The sequence below is a fragment of the Camelus ferus genome, chromosome 18 (genome assembly GCF_009834535.1).
Source record: "Camelus ferus isolate YT-003-E chromosome 18, BCGSAC_Cfer_1.0, whole genome shotgun sequence".
Taxonomy (NCBI): Eukaryota; Metazoa; Chordata; class Mammalia; order Artiodactyla; family Camelidae; genus Camelus; species Camelus ferus.
Window position 1 is genome coordinate 349,471 of NC_045713.1, and position 27,566 is coordinate 377,036.

A 27,566-nucleotide genomic window follows, 5' to 3' on the forward strand; every position below is an offset into this window, starting at 1 on the left:
AGGAGAACCCTGTGAAATCTGAGAAAATGCTTCTAAGTGTCAGTATGCCTTGAATGGTGAATGAAAGTCCGGTAATCCACATGTTAATAACTGTGTAGTAACTATTTTTCAAACCGTGATTCATGGAGCGCTTTTGGAAAACGGAATTTCAGCATAATGAAAGAATGTAAATTACAATTCTATTGGGTAGAACTAGATAGAATAGGATTTTTCTGCGAAAATTGCATGATTATCGAATCTGAAGTTTGGAGAAAGCTTCAAAATGAGAGTAAATATTTCTAGGTGCAAATATGCCTTTATGTTGGAAGAAAGTTCGGTAATCCACATTTTCACAACATATTAAAGAATCTTTATCTTATCCGTGATGCATATACCGTGTTCGGAACGTGGAATTTCACGGTGATTGAAACAATGTAAATTACTTCTCTATTGGTTAGAAGTTGCTCCAAGAGAATTTTTCTGCGAAAACTGCTTCATTTTTGAAACTGGGGTTTGGAAAACGCTGCAAAATTTGAGAAAATACTTCTAAGTATCAATATTCAATCTATTGTGATGAAAGTTCTGTAATCCACATGCTAACAAATCTGTAGTGAATATTTGTCGAAACCATTATGCATGTAGCATGTTTGGAACACGGAATTTCATGTCCAAGGAGTTTATGTAAATTACATTTCTCTTGGTTACAAATCACTCCAAGAGGTTTTTCTGAGAAATCTGCCTGATTTTCAAAACTGGCGTTAGGAAAACCATGCGAACTCAGATGAATAGATTCTCGGTGTAAATATGCCTTGTAGGGTGGATGAAAGTTCGGTAATCCGCATGCTAACAACTCTGTAGTGAATATTTGTCGAATCCGCGATACATGAAGCGTGTTCGGAACACAGAATATCACGGTGAGCGAATCTATGTAAAATAAATGTCCCTTGGGTAGAACTCGCTCCAAGAGCTTTTTCTGCGAATTCTGCCTCATTTTCAAAACTGGCATTAGGAAAATCTTTCGAAATATGAGAAAATGCCTCAAAGTGTCAATATGGCTTTTATGGTGGATGAAAGTGCGGTAATCCTTATGCTAAAGACTGTGTAGTGAATATTTGTCGAATCCGTGATGCATGTAGCTTTTTCGGAACACGGAATTTCACGATGATGGGTTCTATGTAAATTGCATGTCTATTGAGTAGAACTCGCTCCAAGAGGATTATTCTGCGAAAACTGCATGATTTAAAACTGACATTAGGAGAAATCTACTAAATCAGAAAAAACCTTCTATGTATAAATATGCATTGTAAGGTGGATGAAAGTTCGGTAATACACATGTTCACCACTCATTAAAGAATGATTGTCGAATCCGTGATGCATGTAACGTGTTCAGAACACGGAATGTCACGGTGAGTGAAACTCGGTAAATTACATATCTTTTGGGTAGAACTCGCTCCAAGAGCATTTTCCTGCCAAATCTGCCTCATTTTCAAACCTGGCATTAAAACTAACCTGTGAAATCTGAGAAAATTCTTCAAAGTGTCATTAAGCCATGTATGGTGGATGAAAGTTCTGTAATCCACTTGCTAACAATCTCTGTAGTGAATATTTGTCGAATCCGAGATGCATGTAGCGTGTTTCGAACACAGAATTTCACGGTGAGTGAATCAATGTAAATTACATGTCTATTGTTTTGAACCCGCTCCAAGAAGTTTTTGCCGTGAAATCTGCCTCAGTTTCGACACTGGCGTTTGGAAAGCTCTGTGAAATCAGAGAAAATGCTTCTAAGCATCAATATGCCTTGTATTGTGATGAAAGTCCTGAAATCCACATGCAAACAACTCTGTAGTGTATTTTTGTCGAAACCTATCTGCATGAAGTGTGTTCAAATATGGAATTTCACAGCGGGAGATCTATGTAATTACATATCTTTTGGGTAGAAACGCTCCAACAGTTTTTTCCTTAGGAAACTGCCTGATTTTGAACTGCTATTAGAAAATGCTGCAAACACAGAGTTGATATTTCAAGGTGTAAAAATGCCTTGTATGGAGGATGAAAGTTCTGTAATACACATGTACACAACTCATTCAAAATGTTACTCAAATCCGTGATGTATGTAGTGTGTTCGGAACACGGAATGTTACGTTGAAGGAAACTATGAAAATTACATATCTATTGGTGAGAACCCGCTCCAGGAGCATTTTACAGTAAAATCTACCTCTGTTTGGAAACTGGTGTTATGCAAACACTGCAAAATCTGAGCAAATGCTTTAAAGTGACATTATGTCTTCAATGGTTTATTAAAGAATTGTAATTCACTTTCTCACAACTCAGCTGTGAGCATTTGTTGAATCCAATGTGCATACTTTTTCGGAAACGGAATGTTACGGTGACGGTATCTATGAAAATGAGATGTCTATTGGATCGAACATGCAGCAAGAGAATTTTTCTGCGAAAACTGCCTGATTTTCGTAAGTGACGTTAGGAAAAATCTGCGAAACATAAGTAAATATTTCTAGGTGTTAGTATGCCTTGTATGGCGGATGAAAGTTCTGTAATACACATGTACTCAACTTATTGAAAATGTTACTCAAATCCGTGAAGTATGTAGTGTGTTCGGAACACGGAATGTCACGTTGAAGGAAACTATGTAAATTACATATCTTGGTGAGAACCCGCTCCAGGAGCATTGTACTGTAAAATCTACCACTATTTGGAAACTGGTGTTATGAAAACCCTGCAAAATCTGAGCAAATGCTTTAAAGTGACATTATGTCTTCAATGGTTTATTAAAGAAGTATAATTCACATTCTAACAACTCAGCTGGGAGCTTTTTTTGAATCCAATGTGCACGTAACTTTTTCGAATCACGGAATATTACGGTGACGTTATCTATGAAAATGGGATGTCTATTGGATCGAACATGCAGCAAGAGAATTTTTCTGCGAAAACTGCCTGATTTTCGTAACTGACGTTAGGAAAAATCTGCGAAATCTAAGTAAATATTTCTAGGTGTAAATATGCCTTGTACTGTGTTTGAAACTTCGGTAATCCACATGTTCATGGTCATTAAATAATGTTTGTTGAAGCCGTGATTAATGTAACGTTTTCGGAACACGGAATGTCTCGGTGAGTGAACCTCGGAAAATAACAATTCTACTGGATAGAACTCGCTTGAATTGAAATTTTCAGCGAAAATTTCATGATTTTCGAAACTGGATGTTAGGAAAAACCTGCAAAATCACGAATAAAAACTTCTAGGTGTAAATATGCCTTGTATGATGGATGAAAGTTCGGTAATCCACATGCTCCCACTCATTAACGAATGTTTGTCGAATTCGTGATGCATGTAACGTGTTCGGAATACGGAATGTCATATTGAAGGAAACAATGTAAATTACATGTCTATTGGGTAGAACTCGCTTGAAGAGAATTTTTCTGAGAAACGTGCCTCATTTTCAAAACTGCCATTAGGAGAACACTGTGAAATCTGAGTAAATGCTTCTAAGTGTCATGTATGCCTTGAATGGTGAATGAAAGTCCGGTAATCCACATGTTAATAACAGTGTAGTAATTATTTTTCAAACCGTGATTCATGGAGCGCTTTTGGAAAACGGAATTTCAGCGTAATGAAAAATGTAAATTACAATTCTATTGGGTAGAACTAGATAGAATAGGATTTTTCTGCGAAAATTGCATGATTATCGAATCTGAAGTTTGGAGAAAGCTTCAAAATGAGAGTAAATATTTCTAGGTGCAAATATGCCTTTATGTTGGAAGAAAGTTCGGTAATCCACATTTTCACAACATATTAAAGAATCTTTTCTAATCCGTGATGCATATACCGTGTTCGGAACGTGGAATTTCACGGTGATTGAAACAATGTAATTACTTCTCTATTGGGTAGAAGTTGCTCCAAGAGTATTTTTCTGCGAAAACTGCTTCATTTTTGAAACTGGGGTTTGGAAAACGCTGCAAAATTTGAGAAAATACGTTCTAAGTATCAATATTCCATCTATTGTGATGAAAGTTCGGTAATCCACATGCTAACAAATCTGTAGTGAATATTTGTCGAAACCATTATGCATGTAGCATGTTTGGAACACGGAATTTCATGGCCAAGGGAGTTTATGTAAATTACATTTCTCTTGGTTACAAATCACTCCAAGAGATTTTTCTGAGAAATCTGCCTGATTTTCCAAAACTGGCGTTAGGAAAACCATGGGAACTCAGATGAATAGATTCTCGGTGTAAATATGCCTTGTAGGGTGGATGAAAGTTCGGTAATTCGCATGCTAACAACTCTGTAGTGAATATTTGTCGAATCCGCGATACATGAAGCGTGTTCGGAACACAGAATATCACGGTGAGCGAATCTATGTAAAATAAATGTCCCTTGGGTAGAACTCGCTCCAAGAGCTTTTTCTGCGAATTCTGCCTCATTTTCAAAACTGGCATTAGGAAAACCTTTCGAAATATGAGAAAATGCTTCAAAGTGTCAATATGGCTTTTATGGTGGATGAAAGTGCGGTAATCCTTATGCTAAAGACTGTGTAGTGAATATTTGTCGAATCCGTGATGCATGTAGCTTTTTCGGAACACGGAATTTCACGATGATGGGTTCTATGTAAATTGCATGTCTATTGGGTAGAACTCGCTCCAAGAGGATTATTTCTGCGAAAACTGCATGATTTAAAACTGACATTAGGAGAAATCTACTAAATCAGAAAAAACCTTCTATGTATAAATATGCATTGTAAGGTGGATGAAAGTTCGGTAATACACATGTTCACCACTCATTAAAGAATGATTGTCGAATCCGTGATGCATGTAACGTGTTCAGAACACGGAATGTCACGGTGAGTGAAACTCGGTAAATTACATATCTTTTGGGTAGAACTCGCTCCAAGAGCATTTTCCTGCCAAATCTGCCTCATTTTTAAACCTGGCATTAAAACTAAACCTGTGAAATCTGAGAAAATTCTTCAAAGTGTCAGTAAGTCCATGTATGGTGGATGAAAGTTCTGTAATCCACTTGCTAACATCTCTGTAGTGAATATTTGTCGAATCCGAGATGCATGTAGCGTGTTTCGAACACAGAATTTCACGGTGAGTGAATCAATGTAAATTACATGTCTATTGTTTTGAACCCGCTCCAAGAAGTTTTTGCCGTGAAATCTGCCTCAGTTTCGACACTGGCATTTGGAAAGCTCTGTGAAATCAGAGAAAATGCTTCTAAGCATCAATATGCCTTTATTGTGATGAAAGTCCTTAAATCCACATGCAAACAACTCTGTAGTGTATTTTTGTCGAAACCTATCTGCATGAAGCGTGTTCAAATATGGAATTTCACAGCGGGAGAATCTATGTAATTTACATATCTTTTGGGTAGAACACGCTTCCAACAGATTTTTCCTTAGGAAACTGCCTGATTTTTGAAACTGCTATTAAGAAAATGCTGCAAACCCAGAGTTGATATTTCTAGGTGTAAAAATGCCTTGTATGGTGGATGAAAGTTCTGTAATACACATGTACACAACTCATTGAAAATGTTACTCAAATCCGTGATGTATGTAGTGTGTTCGGAACACGGAATGTCACGTTGAAGGAAACTATGTAAATTACATATCTATTGGTGAGAACCCGCTCCAGGAGCATTTTACTGTAAAATCTACCTCTGTTTGGAAACTAGGTGTTATGAAAACCTGCAAAATCTGAGCAAATGCTTTAAAGTGACATTATGTCTTCAATGGTTTATTAAAGAAGTGTAATTCACATTCTAACAACTCAGCTGTGAGCATTTGTTGAATCCAATGTGCACGTAACTTTTTCGGAACACGGAATGTTACGGTGACGGTATCTATGAAAATGGGATGTCTATTGGATCGAACATGCAGCAAGAGAATTTTTCTGCGAAAACTGCCTGATTTTCGTAACTGACGTTAGGAAAAATCTGCGAAATCTAAGTAAATATATTCTAGGTGTAAATATGCCTTGTACTGTGGTTGAAACTTCGGTAATCCACATGCTCATGGTCATTAAATAATGTTTGTTGAAGCCGTGATTAATGTAACGTTTTCGGAACACGGAATGTCTCGGTGAGTGAAACTCGGAAAATAACAATTCTACTGGATAGAACTCGCTTGAATTGAAATTTTCAGCGAAAATTTCATGATTTTCGAAACTGGATGTAGGAAAAACCTGCAAAATCACGAATAAAACTTTCTAGGTGTAAATATGCTCTGTATGGTTGATGAAAGTTCGGTAATCCACATGCTCACACTCATTAAAGAATGTTTTTCAAATTCGTGATGCATGTAACGTGTTCGGGATACGGAATGTCATATTGAAGGAAACAATGTAAATTACATGTCTATTGGGTAGAACTCGCTTGAAGAGAATTTTTCTGAGAAACGTGCCTCATTTTCAAAACTGCCAATAGGAGAACACTGTGAAATCTGAGTAAATGCTTCTAAGTGTCTGTATGCCTTGAATGGTGAATGAAAGTCCGGTAATCCACATGTTAATAACAGTGTAGTAATTATTTTTCAAACCGTGATTCATGGAGCGCTTTTGGAAAACGGAATTTCAGCGTAATGAAACAATGTAAATTACAATTCTATTGGGTAGAACTAGATAGAATAGGATTTTTCTGCGAAAATTGCATGATTATCGAATCTGAAGTTTGGAGAAAGCTTCAAAATGAGATTAAATATTTCTAGGTGCAAATATGCCTTTATGTTGGAAGAAAGTTCGGTAATCCACATTTTCACAACATATTAAAGAATCTTTTTCTAATCCGTGATGCATATACCGTGTTCGGAACGTGGAATTTCATGGTGATTGAAACAATGTAATTACTTCTCTATTGGGTAGAACTTGCTCCAAGAGTATTTTTCAGAAAACTGTTTCATTTTTGAAACTGAGTTTTGGAAAACGCTGCAAAATTTGAGAAAATACTTCTAAGTATCAATATTCAATCTATTGTGATGAAAGTTCAGTAATCCACATGCTAACAAATCTGTAGTGAATATTTGTCGAATCCGTGATGCATGTAGCCTTTTTCGGAACACGGAATTTCACGATGCGGGTTCTATGTACAATTGCATGTCTATTGGGTAGAACACGCTCCAAGAGGATTTTTCTGCGAAAACTGCATGTTTTAAAAACTGAAATTAGGAGAAATCTACTAAAAAAAAAACTTTCTATGTATAAATGTATTGTAAGGTGGATAAAAGTCGGTAATACACATGTTCACCACTCATTAAGAATGTTTGTCGTGTCCATGATGCATGTAACCTGTTCAGAACACGGAATGTCACGGTGAGTGAAACTAGGTAAATTACATATCTTTTGGGTAGAACTCGCTCCAAGAGCATTTTCCTGCCAAATCTGCCTCATTTTCAAACCTGGCATTAAAACTAAACTGTGAAATCTGAGAAAATTCTTCAAAGTGTCAGTAAGTCATGTATGGTGGATGAAAGTGCTGTAATCCACTTGCTAACAACTCTGTAGTGAATATTTGTCGAATCCGAGATGCATGTAGCGTGTTCGGAACACAGAATTTCACGGTGAGCTGAATCCATGTAAATTACATGTCTATTGTTTTGAACCCGCTCCAAGAGTTTTTGCCGTGAAATCTGCCTCAGTTTCGACACTGGCATTTGGAAATCTCTGTGAAATCAGAGAAATTGCTTCTAAGCATCAATATGCCTTGTATTGTGATGAAAGTCCTATAATCCACATGCAAACAACTCTGTAGTGTATTTTTGTCGAAACCTATCTGCATGAAGCGTGTTCAAAATATGGAATTTCACAGCGGGAGAATCTATGTAATTTACATATCTTTTGGGTAGAACACGCTCCAACAGATTTTTCCTTAGGAAACTGCCTGATTTTTGAAACTGCTATTAAGGAAAATGCTGCAAACCAGAGTTGATATTTCTAGGTGTAAAAATGCCTTGTATGGTGGATGAAAGTTCTGTAATACACATGTACACAACTTATTGAAAATGTTACTCAAATCCGTGATGTATGTAGTGTGTTCGGAACACGGAATGTCACGTTGAAGGAAACTATGTAAATTACATATCTATTGGTGAGAACCCGCTCCAGGAGCATTTTACTGTAAAATCTACCTCTGTTTGGAAACTAGTGTTATGAAAACCTTGCAAAATCTGAGCAAATGCTTTAAAGTGACATTATGTCTTCAATGGTTTATTAAAGAAGTGTAATTCACATTCTAACAACTCAGCTGGGAGCATTTGTTGAATCCAATGTGCACGTAACTTTTTCGGAACACGGAATGTTACGGTGACGGTATCTATGAAAATGGGATGTCTATTGGATCGAACATGCAGCAAGAGAATTTTTCTGCGAAAACTGCCTGATTTTCGTAACTGACGTTAGGAAAAATCTGCGAAATCTAAGTAAATATATCTAGGTGTAAATATGCCTTGTACTGTGGTTGAAACTTCGGTAATCCTCATGCTCATGGTCATTAAATAATGTTTGTTGAAGCCGTGATTAATGTAACGTTTTCGGAACACGGAATGTCTCGGTGAGTGAAACTCGGAAAATAACAATTCTACTGGATAGAACTCGCTTGAATTGAAATTTTCAGCGAAAATTTCATGATTTTCGAAACTGGATGTAAGGAAAAACCTGCAAAATCACAATAAAAATTTCAAGGTGTAAATATGCCTTGTATGATGGATGAAAGTTCGGTAATCCACATGCTTACACTTATTAAATAATGTTTGTCGAATTCGTGATGCATGTAACGTGTTCGGAATACGGAATGTCATATTGAAGGAAACAATGTAAATTACATGTCTATTGGGTAGAACTCGCTTGAAGAGAATTTTTCTGAGAAACGTGCCTCATTTTCAAAACTGCCATTAGGAGAACACTGTGAAATCTGAGTAAATGCTTCTAAGTGTCTGTATGCCTTGAATGGTGAATGAAAGTCCGGTAATCCACATGTTAATAACAGTGTAGTAATTATTTTTCAAACCGTGATTCATGGAGCGCTTTTGGAAAACGGAATTTCAGCGTAATGAAAAAGTGTAAATTAAATTCTATTGGGTAGAACTAGATAGAATAGGATTTTTCTGCGAAAATTGCATGATTATCGAATCTGAAGTTTGGAGAAAGTTCAAAATGAGATTAAATATTTCTAGGTGCAAATATGCCTTTATGTTGGAAGAAAGTTCGGTAATCCACATTTTCACAACATATTAAAGAATCTTTTTCTAATCCGTGATGCATATACCGTGTTCGGAACGTGGAATTTCATGGTGATTGAAACAACTTTATTTACTTCTCTATTGGGTAGAACTTGCTCCAAGAGTATTTTTCTGCGAAAACTGCTTCATTTTTGAAACTGGGTTTTGGAAAACGCTGCAAAATTTGAGAAAATACTTCTAAGTATCAATATTCCATCTATTGTGATGAAAGTTCGGTAATCCAAATGCTAACAAATCTGTAGTGAATATTTGTCCAATCCATTATGCATGTAGCATGTTTGGAACACGGAGTTTCATGGCCAGGGAGTTTATGTAAATTACATTTCTCTTGGTTACAAATCACTCCAAGAGGTTTTTCTGAGAAATCTGCCTGATTTTCAAAACTGGCGTTAGGAAAACCCTGCGAACTCAGATGAATAGATTCTCGGTGTAAATATGCCTTGTAGGGTGGATGAAAGTTCGGTAATCCGCATGCTAAAAACTCTGTAGTGAATATTTGTCGAATCCGGATACATGAAGCGTGTTCGGAACACAGAATATCACGGTGAGCGAATCTATGTAAAATAAATGTCCCTTGGGTAGAACTCGCTCCAAGAGCTTTTTCTGCGAATTCTGCCTCATTTTCAAAACTGGCATTAGGAAAAACTTTCGAAATATGAGAAAATGCTTCAAAGTGTCAATATGGCTTTTATGATGGATGAAAGTGCGGTAATCCTTATGCTAAAGACTGTGTAGTGAATATTTGTCGAATCCGTGATGCATGTAGCTTTTTCGGAACACGGAACTTCACGATGATGGGTTCTATGTAAATTGCATGTCTATTGGGTAGAACTCGCTCCAAGAGGATTTTTCTGCGAAAACTGCATGATTTAAAACTGACATTAGGAGAAATCTACTAAATCAGAAAAAAACCTTCTATGTATAAATATGCATTGTAAGGTGGATGAAAGTTCGGTAATACACATGTTCACCACTCATTAAAGAATGATTGTCGAATCCGTGATGCATGTAACGTGTTCAGAACACGGAATGTCACGGTGAGTGAAACTCGGTAAATTACATATCTTTTGGGTAGAACTCGCTCCAAGAGCATTTTCCTGCCAAATCTGCCTCATTTTCAAACCTGGCATTAAAACTAAACTGTGAAATCTCAGAAAATTCTTCAAAGTGTCAGTAAGTCATGTATGGTGGATGAAAGTTCTGTAATCCACTTGCTAACATCTCTGTAGTGAATATTTGTCGAATCCGAGATGCATGTAGCGTGTTTCGAACACAGAATTTCACGGTGAGTGAATCAATGTAAATTACATGTCTATTGTTTTGAACCCGCTCCAAGAAGTTTTTGCCGTGAAATCTGCCTCAGTTTCGACACTGGCATTTGGAAAGCTCTGTGAAATCAGAGAAAGTACTTCTAAGCATCAATATGCCTTTATTGTGATGAAAGTCCTATAATCCACATGCAAACAACTCTGTAGTGTATTTTTGTCGAAACCTATCTGCATGAAGCGTGTTCAAAGTATGGAATTTCACAGCGGGAGAATCTATGTAATTTACATATCTTTTGGGTAGAACACGCTTCAACAGATTTTTCCTTAGGAAACTGCCTGATTTTTGAAACTGCTATTAAGAAAATGCTGCAAACCCAGAGTTGATATTTCTAGGTGTAAAAATGCCTTGTATGGTGGATGAAAGTTCTGTAATACACATGTACTCAACTTATTGAAAATGTTACTCAAATCCGTGATGTATGTAGTGTGTTCGGAACACGGAATGTCACGTTGAAGGAAACTATTTAAATTACATATCTATTGGTGAGAACCCGCTCCAGGAGCATTGTACTGTAAAATCTACCTCTGTTTGGAAACTAGTGTTATGAAAACCTTGCAAAATCTGAGCAAATGCTTTAAAGTGACATTATGTCTTCAATGGTTTATTAAAGAAGTGTAATTCACATTCTAACAACTCAGCTGGGAGCATTTGTTGAATCCAATGTGCACGTAACTTTTTCGGAACACGGAATGTTACGGTGACGGTATCTATGAAAATGGGATGTCTATTGGATCGAACATGCAGCAAGAGAATTTTTCTGCGAAAACTGCCTGATTTTCGTAACTGACGTTAGGAAAAATCTGCGAAATCTAAGTAAATATATCTAGGTGTAAATATGCCTTGTACTGTGGTTGAAACTTCGGTAATCCTCATGCTCATGGTCATTAAATAATGTTTGTTGAAGCCGTGATTAATGTAACGTTTTCGGAACACGGAATGTCTCGGTGAGTGAAACTCGGAAAATAACAATTCTACTGGATAGAACTCGCTTGAATTGAAATTTTCAGCGAAAATTTCATGATTTTCGAAACTGGATGTAAGGAAAAACCTGCAAAATCACAATAAAAATTTCAAGGTGTAAATATGCCTTGTATGATGGATGAAAGTTCGGTAATCCACATGCTTACACTTATTAAATAATGTTTGTCGAATTCGTGATGCATGTAACGTGTTCGGAATACGGAATGTCATATTGAAGGAAACAATGTAAATTACATGTCTATTGGGTAGAACTCGCTTGAAGAGAATTTTTCTGAGAAACGTGCCTCATTTTCAAAACTGCCATTAGGAGAACACTGTGAAATCTGAGTAAATGCTTCTAAGTGTCTGTATGCCTTGAATGGTGAATGAAAGTCCGGTAATCCACATGTTAATAACAGTGTAGTAATTATTTTTCAAACCGTGATTCATGGAGCGCTTTTGGAAAACGGAATTTCAGCGTAATGAAAAAGTGTAAATTAAATTCTATTGGGTAGAACTAGATAGAATAGGATTTTTCTGCGAAAATTGCATGATTATCGAATCTGAAGTTTGGAGAAAGTTCAAAATGAGATTGAATATTTCTAGGTGCAAATATGCCTTTATGTTGGAAGAAAGTTCGGTAATCCACATTTTCACAACATATTAAAGAATCTTTTTCTAATCCGTGATGCATATACCGTGTTCGGAACGTGGAATTTCATGGTGATTGAAACAACTTTATTTACTTCTCTATTGGGTAGAACTTGCTCCAAGAGTATTTTTCTGCGAAAACTGCTTCATTTTTGAAACTGGGTTTTGGAAAACGCTGCAAAATTTGAGAAAATACTTCTAAGTATCAATATTCCATCTATTGTGATGAAAGTTCGGTAATCCAAATGCTAACAAATCTGTAGTGAATATTTGTCCAATCCATTATGCATGTAGCATGTTTGGAACACGGAGTTTCATGGCCAGGGAGTTTATGTAAATTACATTTCTCTTGGTTACAAATCACTCCAAGAGGTTTTTCTGAGAAATCTGCCTGATTCCCAAAACTGGCGTTAGGAAAACCCTGCGAACTCAGATGAATAGATTCTCGGTGTAAATATGCCTTGTAGGGTGGATGAAAGTTCGGTAATCCGCATGCTAACAACTCTGTAGTGAATATTTGTCGAATCCGGGATACATGAAGCGTGTTCGGAACACAGAATATCACGGTGAGCGAATCTATGTAAAATAAATGTCCCTTGGGTAGAACTCGCTCCAAGAGCTTTTTCTGCGAATTCTGCCTCATTTTCAAAACTGGCATTAGGAAAACCTTTCGAAATATGAGAAAATGCTTCAAAGTGTCAATATGGCTTTTATGATGGATGAAAGTGCGGTAATCCTTATGCTAAAGACTGTGTAGTGAATATTTGTCGAATCCGTGATGCATGTAGCTTTTTCGGAACACGGAATTTCACGATGATGGGTTCTATGTAAATTGCATGTCTATTGGGTAGAACTCGCTCCAAGAGGATTTTTCTGCGAAAACTGCATGATTTAAAACTGACATTAGGAGAAATCTACTAAATCAGAAAAAAACCTTCTATGTATAAATATGCATTGTAAGGTGGATGAAAGTTCGGTAATACACATGTTCACCACTCATTAAAGAATGATTGTCGAATCCGTGATGCATGTAACGTGTTCAGAACACGGAATGTCACGGTGAGTGAAACTCGGTAAATTACATATCTTTTGGGTAGAACTCGCTCCAAGAGCATTTTCCTGCCAAATCTGCCTCATTTTCAAACCTGGCATTAAAACTAAACTGTGAAATCTCAGAAAATTCTTCAAAGTGTCAGTAAGTCATGTATGGTGGATGAAAGTTCTGTAATCCACTTGCTAACAACTCTGTAGTGAATATTTGTCGAATCCGAGATGCATGTAGCGTGTTTCGAACACAGAATTTCACGGTGAGTGAATCAATGTAAATTACATGTCTATTGTTTTGAACCCGCTCCAAGAAGTTTTTGCCGTGAAATCTGCCTCAGTTTCGACACTGGCATTTGGAAAGCTCTGTGAAATCAGAGAAAATGCTTCTAAGCATCAATATGCCTTGTATTGTGATGAAAGTCCTGTAAATCCACATGCAAACAACTCTGTAGTGTATTTTTGTCGAAACCTATCTGCATGAAGCGTGTTCAAAGTATGGAATTTCACAGCGGGAGAATCTATGTAATTTACATATCTTTTGGGTAGAACACGCTTCAACAGATTTTTCCTTAGGAAACTGCCTGATTTTTGAAACTGCTATTAAGAAAATGCTGCAAACCAGAGTTGATATTTCTAGGTGTAAAAATGCCTTGTATGGTGGATGAAAGTTCTGTAATACACATGTACACAACTATTGAAAATGTTACTCAAATCCGTGATGTATGTAGTGTGTTCGGAACACGGAATGTCACGTTGAAGGAAACTATGTAAATTACATATCTATTGGTGAGAACCCGCTCCAGGAGCATTTACTGTAAAATACCTCTGTTTGGAAACTGGTGTTATGAAAACCTTGCAAAATCTGAGCAAATGCTTTAAAGTGACATTATGTCTTCAATGGTTTATTAAAGAAGTGTAATTCACATTCACAACTCAGCTGTGAGCATTTGTTGAATCCAATGTGCACGTACTTTTCGGAACACGGAATGTTACGGTGACGGTATCTATGAAAATGGGATGTCTATTGGATCGAACATGCAGCAAGAGAATTTTTCTGCGAAAACTGCCTGATTTTCGTAAGTGACGTTAGGAAAAATCTGCGAAACTAAGTAAATATTTCTAGGTGTAGTATGCCTTGTATGGTGGATGAAAGTTCTGTAATACACATGTACTCAACTTATTGAAAATGTTACTCAAATCCGTGAAGTATGTAGTGTGTTCGGAACACGGAATGTCACGTTGAAGGAAACTATGTAAATTACATATCTATTGGTGAGAACCCGCTCCAGGAGCATTGTACTGTAAAATCTACCACTATTTGGAAACTGGTGTTATGAAAACCCTGCAAAATCTGAGCAAATGCTTTAAAGTGACATTATGTCTTCAATGGTTTATTAAAGAAGTATAATTCACATTCTAACAACTCAGCTGGGAGCTTTTTTTGAATCCAATGTGCACGTACCTTTTTCGAATCACGGAATATTACGGTGACGTTATCTATGAAAATGGGATGTCTATTGGATCGAACATGCAGCAAGAGAATTTTTCTGCGAAAACTGCCTGATTTTCGTAACTGACGTTAGGAAAAATCTGCGAAATCTAAGTATATATTTCTAGGTGTAAATATGCCTTGTACTGTGTTTGAAACTTCGGTAATCCACATGTTCATGGTCATTAAATAATGTTTGTTGAAGCCGTGATTAATGTAACGTTTTCGGAACACGGAATGTCTCGGTGAGTGAAACTCGGAAAATAACAATTCTACTGGATAGAACTCGCTTGAATTGAAATTTTCAGCGAAAATTTCATGATTTTCGAAACTGGATGTAGGAAAAACCTGCAAAATCACGAATAAAAATTTCTAGGTGTAAATATGCCTTGTATGATGGATGAAAGTTCGGTAATCCACATGCTTACACTCATTAAATAATGTTTGTCGAATTCGTGATGCATGTAACGTGTTCGGAATACGGAATGTCATATTGAAGGAAACAATGTAAATTACATGTCTATTGGGTAGAACTCGCTTGAAGAGAATTTTTCTGAGAAACGTGCCTCATTTTCAAAACTGCCATTAGGAGAACACTGTGAAATCTGAGTAAATGCTTCTAAGTGTCTGTATGCCTTGAATGGTGAATGAAAGTCCGGTAATCCACATGTTAATAACAGTGTAGTAATTATTTTTCAAACCGTGATTCATGGAGCGCTTTTGGAAAACGGAATTTCAGCGTAATGAAAAAATGTAAATTAAATTCTATTGGGTAGAACTAGATAGAATAGGATTTTTCTGCGAAAATTGCATGATTATCGAATCTGAAGTTTGGAGAAAGCTTCAAAATGAGATTAAATATTTCTAGGTGCAAATATGCCTTTATGTTGGAAGAAAGTTCGGTAATCCACATTTTCACAACATATTAAAGAATCTTTTTCTAATCCGTGATGCATATACCATGTTCGGAACGTGGAATTTCATGGTGATTGAAACAATGTTAATTAATTCTCTACTGGGTAGAACTTGCTCCAAGAGTATTTTTCTGCGAAAACTGCTTCATTTTTGAAACTGGGTTTTGGAAAACGCTGCAAAATTTGAGAAAATACTTCTAAGTATCAATATTCCATCTATTGTGATGAAAGTTCGGTAATCCAAATGCTAACAAATCTGTAGTGAATATTTGTCCAATCCATTATGCATGTAGCATGTTTGGAACACGGAGTTTCATGGCCAGGGAGTTTATGTAAATTACATTTCTCTTGGTTACAAATCACTCCAAGAGGTTTTTCTGAGAAATCTGCCTGATTCCCAAAACTGGCGTTAGGAAAACCCTGCGAACTCAGATGAATAGATTCTCGGTGTAAATATGCCTTGTAGGGTGGATGAAAGTTCGGTAATCCGCATGCTAACAACTCTGTAGTGAATATTTGTCGAATCCGGGATACATGAAGCGTGTTCGGAACACAGAATATCACGGTGAGCGAATCTATGTAAAATAAATGTCCCTTGGGTAGAACTCGCTCCAAGAGCTTTTTCTGCGAATTCTGCCTCATTTTCAAAACTGGCATTAGGAAAACCTTTCGAAATATGAGAAAATGCTTCAAAGTGTCAATATGGCTTTTATGATGGATGAAAGTGCGGTAATCCTTATGCTAAAGACTGTGTAGTGAATATTTGTCGAATCCGTGATGCATGTAGCTTTTTCGGAACACGGAATTTCACGATGATGGGTTCTATGTAAATTGCATGTCTATTGGGTAGAACTCGCTCCAAGAGGATTATTCTGCGAAAACTGCATGATTTAAAACTGACATTAGGAGAAATCTACTAAATCAGAAAAAACCTTCTATGTATAAATATGCATTGTAAGGTGGATGAAAGTTCGGTAATACACATGTTCACCACTCATTAAAGAATGATTGTCGAATCCGTGATGCATGTAACGTGTTCAGAACACGGAATGTCACGGTGAGTGAAACTCGGTAAATTACATATCTTTTGGGTAGAACTCGCTCCAAGAGCATTTTCCTGCCAAATCTGCCTCATTTTCAAACCTGGCATTAAAACTAAACCTGTGAAATCTCAGAAAATTCTTCAAAGTGTCATTAAGCCATGTATGGTGGATGAAAGTTCTGTAATCCACTTGCTAACAACTCTGTAGTGAATATTTGTCGAATCAGAGATGCATGTACCGTGTTTCGAACACAGAATTTCACGGTGAGTGAATCAAAGTAAATTACATGTCTATTGTTTTGAAACCGCTCCAAGAAGTTTTTGCCGTGAAATCTGCCTCAGGTTCGACACTGGCGTTTGGAAAGCTCTGTGAAATCAGAGAAAATGCTTCTAAGCATCAATATGCCTTTATTGTGATGAAAGTCCTGAAATCCACATGCAAACAACTCTGTAGTGTATTTTTGTCGAAACCTATCTGCATGAAGTGTGTTCAAAGTATGGAATTTCACAGCGGGAGATTCTATGTAATTTACATATCTTTTGGGTAGAACACGCTCCAACAGTTTTTTCCTTAGGAAACTGCCTGATTTTGAAACTGCTATTAAGAAAATGCTGCAAACACAGAGTTGATATTTCAAGGTGTAAAAATGCCTTGTATGGTGGATGAAAGTTCTGTAATACACATGTACACAACTCATTCAAAATGTTACTCAAATCCGTGATGTATGTAGTGTGTTCGGAACACGGAATGTCACGTTGAAGGAAACTATGTAATTACAAATCTATTGGTGAGAACCCGCTCCAGGAGCATTTTACAGTAAAATCTACCTCTGTTTGGAAACTGGTGTTATGAAAACACTGCAAAATCTGAGCAAATGCTTTAAAGTGACATTATGTCTTCAATGGTTTATTAAAGAATTGTAATTCACTTTCTCACAACTCAGCTGTGAGCATTTGTTGAATCCAATGTGCACGTACCTTTTTCGGAACACGGAATATTACTGTGACGGTATCTATGAAAATGAGATGTCTATTGGATCGAACATGCAGCAAGAGAATTTTTCTGCGAAAACTGCCTGATTTTCGTAAGTGACGTTAGGAAAAATCTGCGAAACATAAGTAAATATTTCTAGGTGTTAGTATGCCTTGTATGGTGGATGAAAGTTCTGTAATACACATGTACTCAACTTATTGAAAATGTTACTCAAATCCGTGAAGTATGTAGTGTGTTCGGAACACGGAATGTCACGTTGAAGGAAACTATGTAAATTACATATCTATTGGTGAGAACCCGCTCCAGGAGCATTGTACTGTAAAATCTACCACTATTTGGAAACTGGTGTTATGAAAACCCTGCAAAATCTGAGCAAATGCTTTAAAGTGACATTATGTCTTCAATGGTTTATTAAAGAAGTATAATTCACATTCTAACAACTCAGCTGTGAGCTTTTTTTGAATCCAATATGCACGTACCTTTTTCGAATCACGGAATATTACGGTGACGTTATCTATGAAAATGGGATGTCTATTGGATCGAACATGCAGCAAGAGAATTTTTCTGCGAAAACTGCCTGATTTTCGTAACTGACGTTAGGAAAAATCTGCGAAATCTAAGTAAATATTTCTAGGTGTAAATATGCCTTGTACTGTGTTTGAAACTTCGGTATACCACATGTTCATGTTTATTAAATAATGTTTGTTGAAGCCGTGATTAATGTAACGTTTTCGGAACACGGAATGTCTCGGTGAGTGAAACTCGGAAAATAACAATTCTACTGGATAGAACTCGCTTGAATTGAAATTTTCAGCGAAAATTTCATGATTTTCGAAACTGGATGTTAGGAAAAACCTGCAAAATCCGAATAAAAACTTCTAGGTGTAAATATGCCTTGTATGATGGATGAAAGTTCGGTAATCCACATGCTCCCACTCATTAACGAATGTTTGTCGAATTCGTGATGCATGTAACGTGTTCGGAATACGGAATGTCATATTGAAGGAAACAATGTAAATTACATGTCTATTGGGTAGAACTCGCTTGAAGAGAATTTTTCTGAGAAACGAGCCTCATTTTCTAAACTGCCATTAGGAGAACACTGTGAAATCTGAGTAAATGCTTCTAAGTGTCTGTATGCCTTGAATGGTGAATGAAAGTCCGGTAATCCACATGTTAATAACAGTGTAGTAATTATTTTTCAAACCGTGATTCATGGAGCGCTTTTGGAAAACAGAATTTCAGCGTAATGAAACAATTTAAATTACAATTCTATTGGGTAGAACTAGATAGAATAGGATATTTCTGCGAAAATTGCATGATTATCGAATCTGAATTTTGGAGAAAGCTTCAAAATGAGATTAAATATTTCTAGGTGCAAATATGCCTTTATGTTGGAAGAAAGTTCGGTAATCCATATTTTCACAACATATTAAAGAATCTTTTTCTAATCCGTGATGCATATACCGTGTTCGGAACGTGGAATTTCATGGTGATTGAAACAATGTTAATTACTTCTCTACTGGGTAGAACTTGCTCCAAGAGTATTTTTCTGAGAAAACTGTTTCATTTTTGAAACTGAGTTTTGGAAAACGCTGCAAAATTTGAGAAAATACTTCTAAGTATCAATATTCAATCTATTGTGATGAAAGTTCAGTAATCCACATGCTAACAAATCTGTAGTGAATATTTGTCGAATCCGTGATGCATGTAGCTTTTTCGGAACACGGAATTTCATGATGACGGGTTCTATGTAAATTGCATGTCTATTGGGTAGAACTCGCTCCAAGAGGATTTTTCTGCGAAAACTGCATGTTTTAAAAACTGACATTAGGAGAAATCTACTAAAAAAAAAAACTTTCTATGTATAAATATGCATTGTAAGGTGGATAAAATTTCGGTAATACACATGTTTACCACTCATTAAAGAATGTTTGTCGTGTCCGTGATGCATGTAACGTGTTCAGAACACGGAATGTCACGGTGACTGAAACTAGGTAAATTACATATCTTTTGGGTAGAACTCGCTCCAAGAGCATTTTCCTGCCAAATCTGCCTCATTTTCAAACCTGGCATTAAAACTAAACTTTGAAATTTGAGAAAATTCTTCAAAGTGTCAGTAAGTAATCTATCGGTGGATGAAAGTGCTGTAATCCACTTGCTAACAACTCTGTAGTGAATATTTATCAAATCCGAGATGCATCTAGCGTGTTCGGAACACGGAATTTCACGGTGAGCGAATCCATGTAAATTACATGTCTTTAGTTTTGAACCCGCTCCAAGAGGTTTTTGCCGTGAAATCTGCCTCAGTTTCGAAACTGGCTTTTGGAAAGATCTGTGAAATCAGAGAAAATGCTTCTAAGCATCAATATGCCTTGTATTGTGATGAAAGTACTGTAATCCACATGGAAACAACTCTGTAGTGTGTTTTTGTCGAATCCTATCTGCATGAAGCGTGTTCGAAGCACGGAATTTCACAGCGGGAGAATCTATGTAATTTACATATCTTTTGGGTAGAACACGCTCCAACAGTTTTTTCCTTAGGAAACTGCCTGATTTTTGAAACTGCTATTAGGAAAATGCAGCAAACACAGAGTTTATATTTCTAGGTGTAAAAATGCCTTGTATGGTGGATGAAAGTTCTGTAATACACATGTACACAACTCATTAATAATGTTTCTCAAATCGGTGATGTATGTAGTGTGTTCGGAACACGGAATGTCACGTTGAAGGAAACTATGTAAATTACATATCTATGGTGAGAACCCGCTCCAGGAGCATTTTACTGTAAAATCTACCTCTGTTTGGAAACTGGTGTTATGAAAACCCTGAAAATCTGAGCAAGTGCTTTAAAGTGACATTATGTCTTCAATGGTTTATTAAAGAAGTGTAATTCACATTCTAACAACTCAGCTGTGAGCATTTGTTGAATCCAATGTGCACGTACATTTTTCAGAACACGGAATGTTACGGTGACGGTATCTATGAAAATGGGATGTCTATTGGATCGAACATGCAGCAAGAGAATTTTTCTGCGAAACCTGCCTGATTTTCGTAACTGACGTTAGGAAAAATCTGCGAAATCTAAGTAATATATTCTAGGTGTAAATATGCCTTGTAATGTGTTTGAATCATCGGTAATCCACATGCTCATGGTCATTAAATAATGTTTGTTGAAGCCGTGATTAATGTAACGTTTTCGGAACACGGAATGTCTCGGTGAGTGAAACTCGGAAAATAGCAATTCTACTGGATAGAACTCGCTTGAATTGAAATTTTCAGCGAAAATTTCATGATTTTCGAAACTGGATGTAAGGAAAAACCTGCAAAATCACAATAAAAATTTCAAGGTGTAAATATGCCTTGTATGATGGATGAAAGTTCGGTAATCCACATGCTCACACTCATTAGAGAATGTTTGTCGAATTCGTGATGCATGTAACGTGTTCGGAATACGGAATGTCATATTGAAGGAAACAATGTAAATTACATGTCTATTGGGTAGAACTCGCTTGAAGAGAATTTTTCTGAGTAACGTGCCTCATTTTCAAAACTGCCAATAGGAGAACACTGTGAAATATGAGTAAATGCTTCTAAGTGTCTCTATGCATTGAATGGTGAATGAAAGTCCGGTAATCCACATGTTAATAATAGTGTAGTAATTATTTTTCAAACCGTGATTCATGGAGCGCTTTTGGAAAATGGAATTTCAGCCGCAATGAAACAATGTAAATTACAATTCTATTGGGTAGAACTAGCATAGAATAGGATTTTTCTGCGAAAATTGCATGATTATCGAATCTGAAGTGTGGAGAAAGTTCAAAATGAGATTAAATATTTCTAGGTGCAAATATGCCTTTATGTTGGAAGAAAGTTCGGTAATCCACATTTTCACAACATATTAAAGAATCTTTTTCTAATCCGTGATGCATATACCGTGTCCGGAACGTGGAATTTCATGGTGATTGAAACAACTTTATTTACTTCTCTATTGGGTAGAACTTGCTCCAAGAGTATTTTTCTGCGAAAACTGCTTCATTTTTGAAACTGGGTTTTGGAAAACGCTGCAAAATTTGAGAAAATACTTCTAAGTATCAATATTCCATCTATTGTGATGAAAGTTCGGTAATCCACATGCCAACAAATCTGTAGTGAATATTTGTCCAATCCATTATGCATGTAGCATGTTTGGAACACGGAGTTTCATGGCCAGGGAGTTTATGTAAATTACATTTCTCTTGGTTACAAATCACTCCAAGAGGTTTTTCTGAGAAATCTGCCTGATTCCCAAAACTGGCGTTAGGAAAACCCTGCGAACTCAGATGAATAGATTCTCGGTGTAAATATGCCTTGTAGGGTGGATGAAAGTTCGGTAATCCGCATGCTAACAACTCTGTAGTGAATATTTGTCGAATCCGGGATACATGAAGCGTGTTCGGAACACAGAATATCACGGTGAGCGAATCTATGTAAAATAAATGTCCCTTGGGTAGAACTCGCTCCAAGAGCTTTTTCTGCGAATTCTGCCTCATTTTCAAAACTGGCATTAGGAAAACCTTTCGAAATATGAGAAAATGCTTCAAAGTGTCAATATGGCTTTTATGATGGATGAAAGTGCGGTAATCCTTATGCTAAAGACTGTGTAGTGAATATTTGTCGAATCCGTGATGCATGTAGCTTTTTCGGAACACGGAATTTCACGATGATGGGTTCTATGTAAATTGCATGTCTATTGGGTAGAACTCGCTCCAAGAGGATTTTTCTGCGAAAACTGCATGATTTAAAAACTGACATTAGAAGAAATCTACTAATACAAAAAAAAACTTTCTTTGTATATATATGCATTGTAAGCTGGAAGAAAGTTCAGTAATACACATGTTCACCACTCATTAAAATGTTTGTCGTGTCCGTGATGCATGTAACGTGTTCAGAACACGGAATGTCACGGTGACTGAAACTAGGTAAATTACATATCTTTTGGGTAGAACTCGCTCCAAGAGCATTTTCCTGCCAAATCTGCCTCATTTTCAAACCTGGCATTAAAACTAAACTTTGAAATTTGAGAAAATTCTTCAAAGTGTCAGTAAGTAATCTATCGTGGATGAAAGTGCTGTAATCCACTTGCTAACAACTCTGTAGTGAATATTTATCAAATCCGAGATGCATCTAGCGTGTTCGGAACACGGAATTTCACGGTGAGCGAATCCATGTAAATTACATGTCTTTAGTTTTGAACCCGCTCCAAGAGGTTTTTGCCGTGAAATCTGCCTCAGTTTCGAAACTGGCTTTTGGAAAGATCTGTGAAATCAGAGAAAATGCTTCTAAGCATCAATATGCCTTGTATTGTGATGAAAGTACTGTAATCCACATGGAAACAACTCTGTAGTGTGTTTTTGTCGAATCCTATCTGCATGAAGCGTGTTCGAAGCACGGAATTTCACAGCGGGAGAATCTATGTAATTTACATATCTTTTGGGTAGAACACGCTCCAACAGTTTTTTCCTTAGGAAACTGCCTGATTTTTGAAACTGCTATTAGGAAAATGCAGCAAACACAGAGTTTATATTTCTAGGTGTAAAAATGCCTTGTATGGTGGATGAAAGTTCTGTAATACACATGTACACAACTCATTAATAATGTTTCTCAAATCGGTGATGTATGTAGTGTGTTCGGAACACGGAATGTCACGTTGAAGGAAACTATGTAAATTACATATCTATGGTGAGAACCCGCTCCAGGAGCATTTTACTGTAAAATCTACCTCTGTTTGGAAACTGGTGTTATGAAAACCCTGAAAATCTGAGCAAATGCTTTAAAGTGACATTATGTCTTCAATGGTTTATTAAAGAAGTGTAATTCACTTCTAACAACTCAGCTGGAGCATTTGTTGAATCCAATGTGCACGTACTTTTTCGGAACACGGAATGTTACTGTGACGGTATCTATGAAAATGGGATGTCTATTGGATCGAACATGCAGCAAGAGAATTTTTCTGCGAAAACTGCCTGATTTTCGTAAGTGACGTTAGGAAAAATCTGCGAAACTAAGTAAATATTTCTAGGTGTAGTATGCCTTGTATGGTGGATGAAAGTTCTGTAATACACATGTACTCAACTTATTGAAAATGTTACTCAAATCCGTGAAGTATGTAGTGTGTTCGGAACACGGAATGTCACGTTGAAGGAAACTATGTAAATTACATATCTATTGGTGAGAACCCGCTCCAGGAGCATTGTACTGTAAAATCTACCACTATTTGGAAACTGGTGTTATGAAAACCCTGCAAAATCTGAGCAAATTTCACATTCGAAAACAACTCACTGGGAGCATGTGTTGAATCAATGTGCACGTACATTTTTCAGAACATAGGAATGTTTACGGTGACGGTACTATGAAAATGGGATGTCTATTGGATCGAACAATCAGCAAAGAGAATTTTCTGCTAAACTGCCTATTTTCGTAACTGACGGTAGGAAAATCTGGAAATCTAAGTATATATTTCTAGGTGTAAATATGCCTGTAATGTGTTGAATCATCGGTAATCCACATGCTCATGGTCATTAAATAATGTTTGTTGGAAGCCGTGATTAATGTAACGTTTCGGAACACGGAATGTCTCGGTGAGTGAAACTCGGAAAATAGCAATTCTACTGGATAGAACTCGCTTGAATTGAAATTTTCAGCGAAAATTTCATGATTTTCGAAACTGGATGTAGGAAAAACTTTCGAAATCACAATAAAAATTTCAAGGTGTAAATATGCCTTGTATGATGGATGAAAGTTCGGTAATCCACATGCTCACACTCATTAGAGAATGTTTGTCGAATTCGTGATGCATGTAACGTGTTCGGAATACGGAATGTCATATTGAAAGAAACAATGTAAATTACATGTCTATTGGGTAGAACTCGCTTGAAGAGAATTTTTCTGAGTAACGTGCCTCATTTTCAAAACTGCCAATAGGAGAAACCTGTGAAATATGAGTAAATGCTTCTAAGTGTCTCTATGCATTTAATGGTGAATGAAAGTCCGGTAATCCACATGTTAATAATAGTGTAGTAATTATTTTTCAAACCGTGATTCATGGAGCGCTTTTGGAAAATGGAATTTCACCGCAATGAAACAATGTAAATTACAATTCTATTGGGTAGAACTACATAGAATAGGATTTTTCTGCGAAAATTGCATGATTATCAAATCTGAAGTTTGGAGAAAGCTTCAAAATGAGATTGAATATTTCTAGGTGCAAATATGCCTTTATGTTGGAAGAAAGTTCGGTAATCCACATTTTCACAACATATTAAAGAATCTTTTTCTAATCCGTGATGCATATACCGTGTTCGGAACGTGGAATTTCACGGTGATTGAAACAATGTAAATTACTTCTCTACTGGGTAGAACTTGCTCCAAGAGTATTTTTCTGAGAAAACTGTTTCATTTTTGAAACTGAGTTTTGGAAAACGCTGCAAAATTTGAGAAAATACTTCTAAGTATCAATATTCAATCTATTGTGATGAAAGTTCAGTAATCCACATGCTAAGAAATCTGTAGTGAATATTTGTCGAATCCGTGATGCATGTAGCTTTTTCGGAACACGGAATTTCATGATGACGGGTTCTATGTAAATTGCATGTCTATTGGGTAGAACTCGCTCCAAGAGGATTTTTCTGCGAAAACTGCATGTTTTAAAAACTGACATTAGGAGAAATCTACTAAAAAAAAAAACTTTCTATGTATAAATATGCATTGTAAGGTGGATAAAATTTCGGTAATACACATGTTTACCACTCATTAAAGAATGTTTGTCGTGTCCGTGATGCATGTAACGTGTTCAGAACACGGAATGTCACGGTGACTGAAACTAGGTAAATTACATATCTTTTGGGTAGAACTCGCTCCAAGAGCATTTTCCTGCCAAATCTGCCTCATTTTCAAACCTGGCATTAAAACTAAACTTTGAAATTTGAGAAAATTCTTCAAAGTGTCAGTAAGTAATCTATCGTGGATGAAAGTGCTGTAATCCACTTGCTAACAACTCTGTAGTGAATATTTATCAAATCCGAGATGCATCTAGCGTGTTCGGAACACGGAATTTCACGGTGAGCGAATCCATGTAAATTACATGTCTTTAGTTTTGAACCCGCTCCAAGAGGTTTTTGCCGTGAAATCTGCCTCAGTTTCGAAACTGGCTTTTGGAAAGATCTGTGAAATCAGAGAAAATGCTTCTAAGCATCAATATGCCTTGTATTGTGATGAAAGTACTGTAATCCACATGGAAACAACTCTGTAGTGTGTTTTTGTCGAATCCTATCTGCATGAAGCGTGTTCGAAGCACGGAATTTCACAGCGGGAGAATCTATGTAATTTACATATCTTTTGGGTAGAACACGCTCCAACAGTTTTTTCCTTAGGAAACTGCCTGATTTTTGAAACTGCTATTAGGAAAATGCAGCAAACACAGAGTTTATATTTCTAGGTGTAAAAATGCCTTGTATGGTGGATGAAAGTTCTGTAATACACATGTACACAACTCATTAATAATGTTTCTCAAATCGGTGATGTATGTAGTGTGTTCGGAACACGGAATGTCACGTTGAAGGAAACTATGTAAATTACATATCTATGGTGAGAACCCGCTCCAGGAGCATTTTACTGTAAAATCTACCTCTGTTTGGAAACTGGTGTTATGAAAACCCTGAAAATCTGAGCAAGTGCTTTAAAGTGACATTATGTCTTCAATGGTTTATTAAAGAAGTGTAATTCACATTCTAACAACTCAGCTGTGAGCATTTGTTGAATCCAATGTGCACGTACATTTTTCAGAACACGGAATGTTACGGTGACGGTATCTATGAAAATGGGATGTCTATTGGATCGAACATGCAGCAAGAGAATTTTTCTGCGAAACCTGCCTGATTTTCGTAACTGACGTTAGGAAAAATCTGCGAAATCTAAGTATATATTTCTAGGTGTAAATATGCCTTGTAATGTGTTTGAATCATCGGTAATCCACATGCTCATGGTCATTAAATAATGTTTGTTGAAGCCGTGATTAATGTAACGTTTTCGGAACACGGAATGTCTCGGTGAGTGAAACTCGGAAAATAGCAATTCTACTGGATAGAACTCGCTTGAATTGAAATTTTCAGCGAAAATTTCATGATTTTCGAAACTGGATGTAAGGAAAAACCTGCAAAATCACAATAAAAATTTCAAGGTGTAAATATGCCTTGTATGATGGATGAAAGTTCGGTAATCCACATGCTCACACTCATTAGAGAATGTTTGTCGAATTCGTGATGCATGTAACGTGTTCGGAATACGGAATGTCATATTGAAAGAAACAATGTAAATTACATGTCTATTGGGTAGAACTCGCTTGAAGAGAATTTTTCTGAGTAACGTGCCTCATTTTCAAAACTGCCAATAGGAGAAACCTGTGAAATATGAGTAAATGCTTCTAAGTGTCTCTATGCATTTAATGGTGAATGAAAGTCCGGTAATCCACATGTTAATAATAGTGTAGTAATTATTTTTCAAACCGTGATTCATGGAGCGCTTTTGGAAAATGGAATTTCACCGCAATGAAACAATGTAAATTACAATTCTATTGGGTAGAACTACATAGAATAGGATTTTTCTGCGAAAATTGCATGATTATCAAATCTGAAGTTTGGAGAAAGCTTCAAAATGAGATTGAATATTTCTAGGTGCAAATATGCCTTTATGTTGGAAGAAAGTTCGGTAATCCACATTTTCACAACATATTAAAGAATCTTTTTCTAATCCGTGATGCATATACCGTGTTCGGAACGTGGAATTTCACGGTGATTGAAACAATGTAAATTACTTCTCTACTGGGTAGAACTTGCTCCAAGAGTATTTTTCTGAGAAAACTGTTTCATTTTTGAAACTG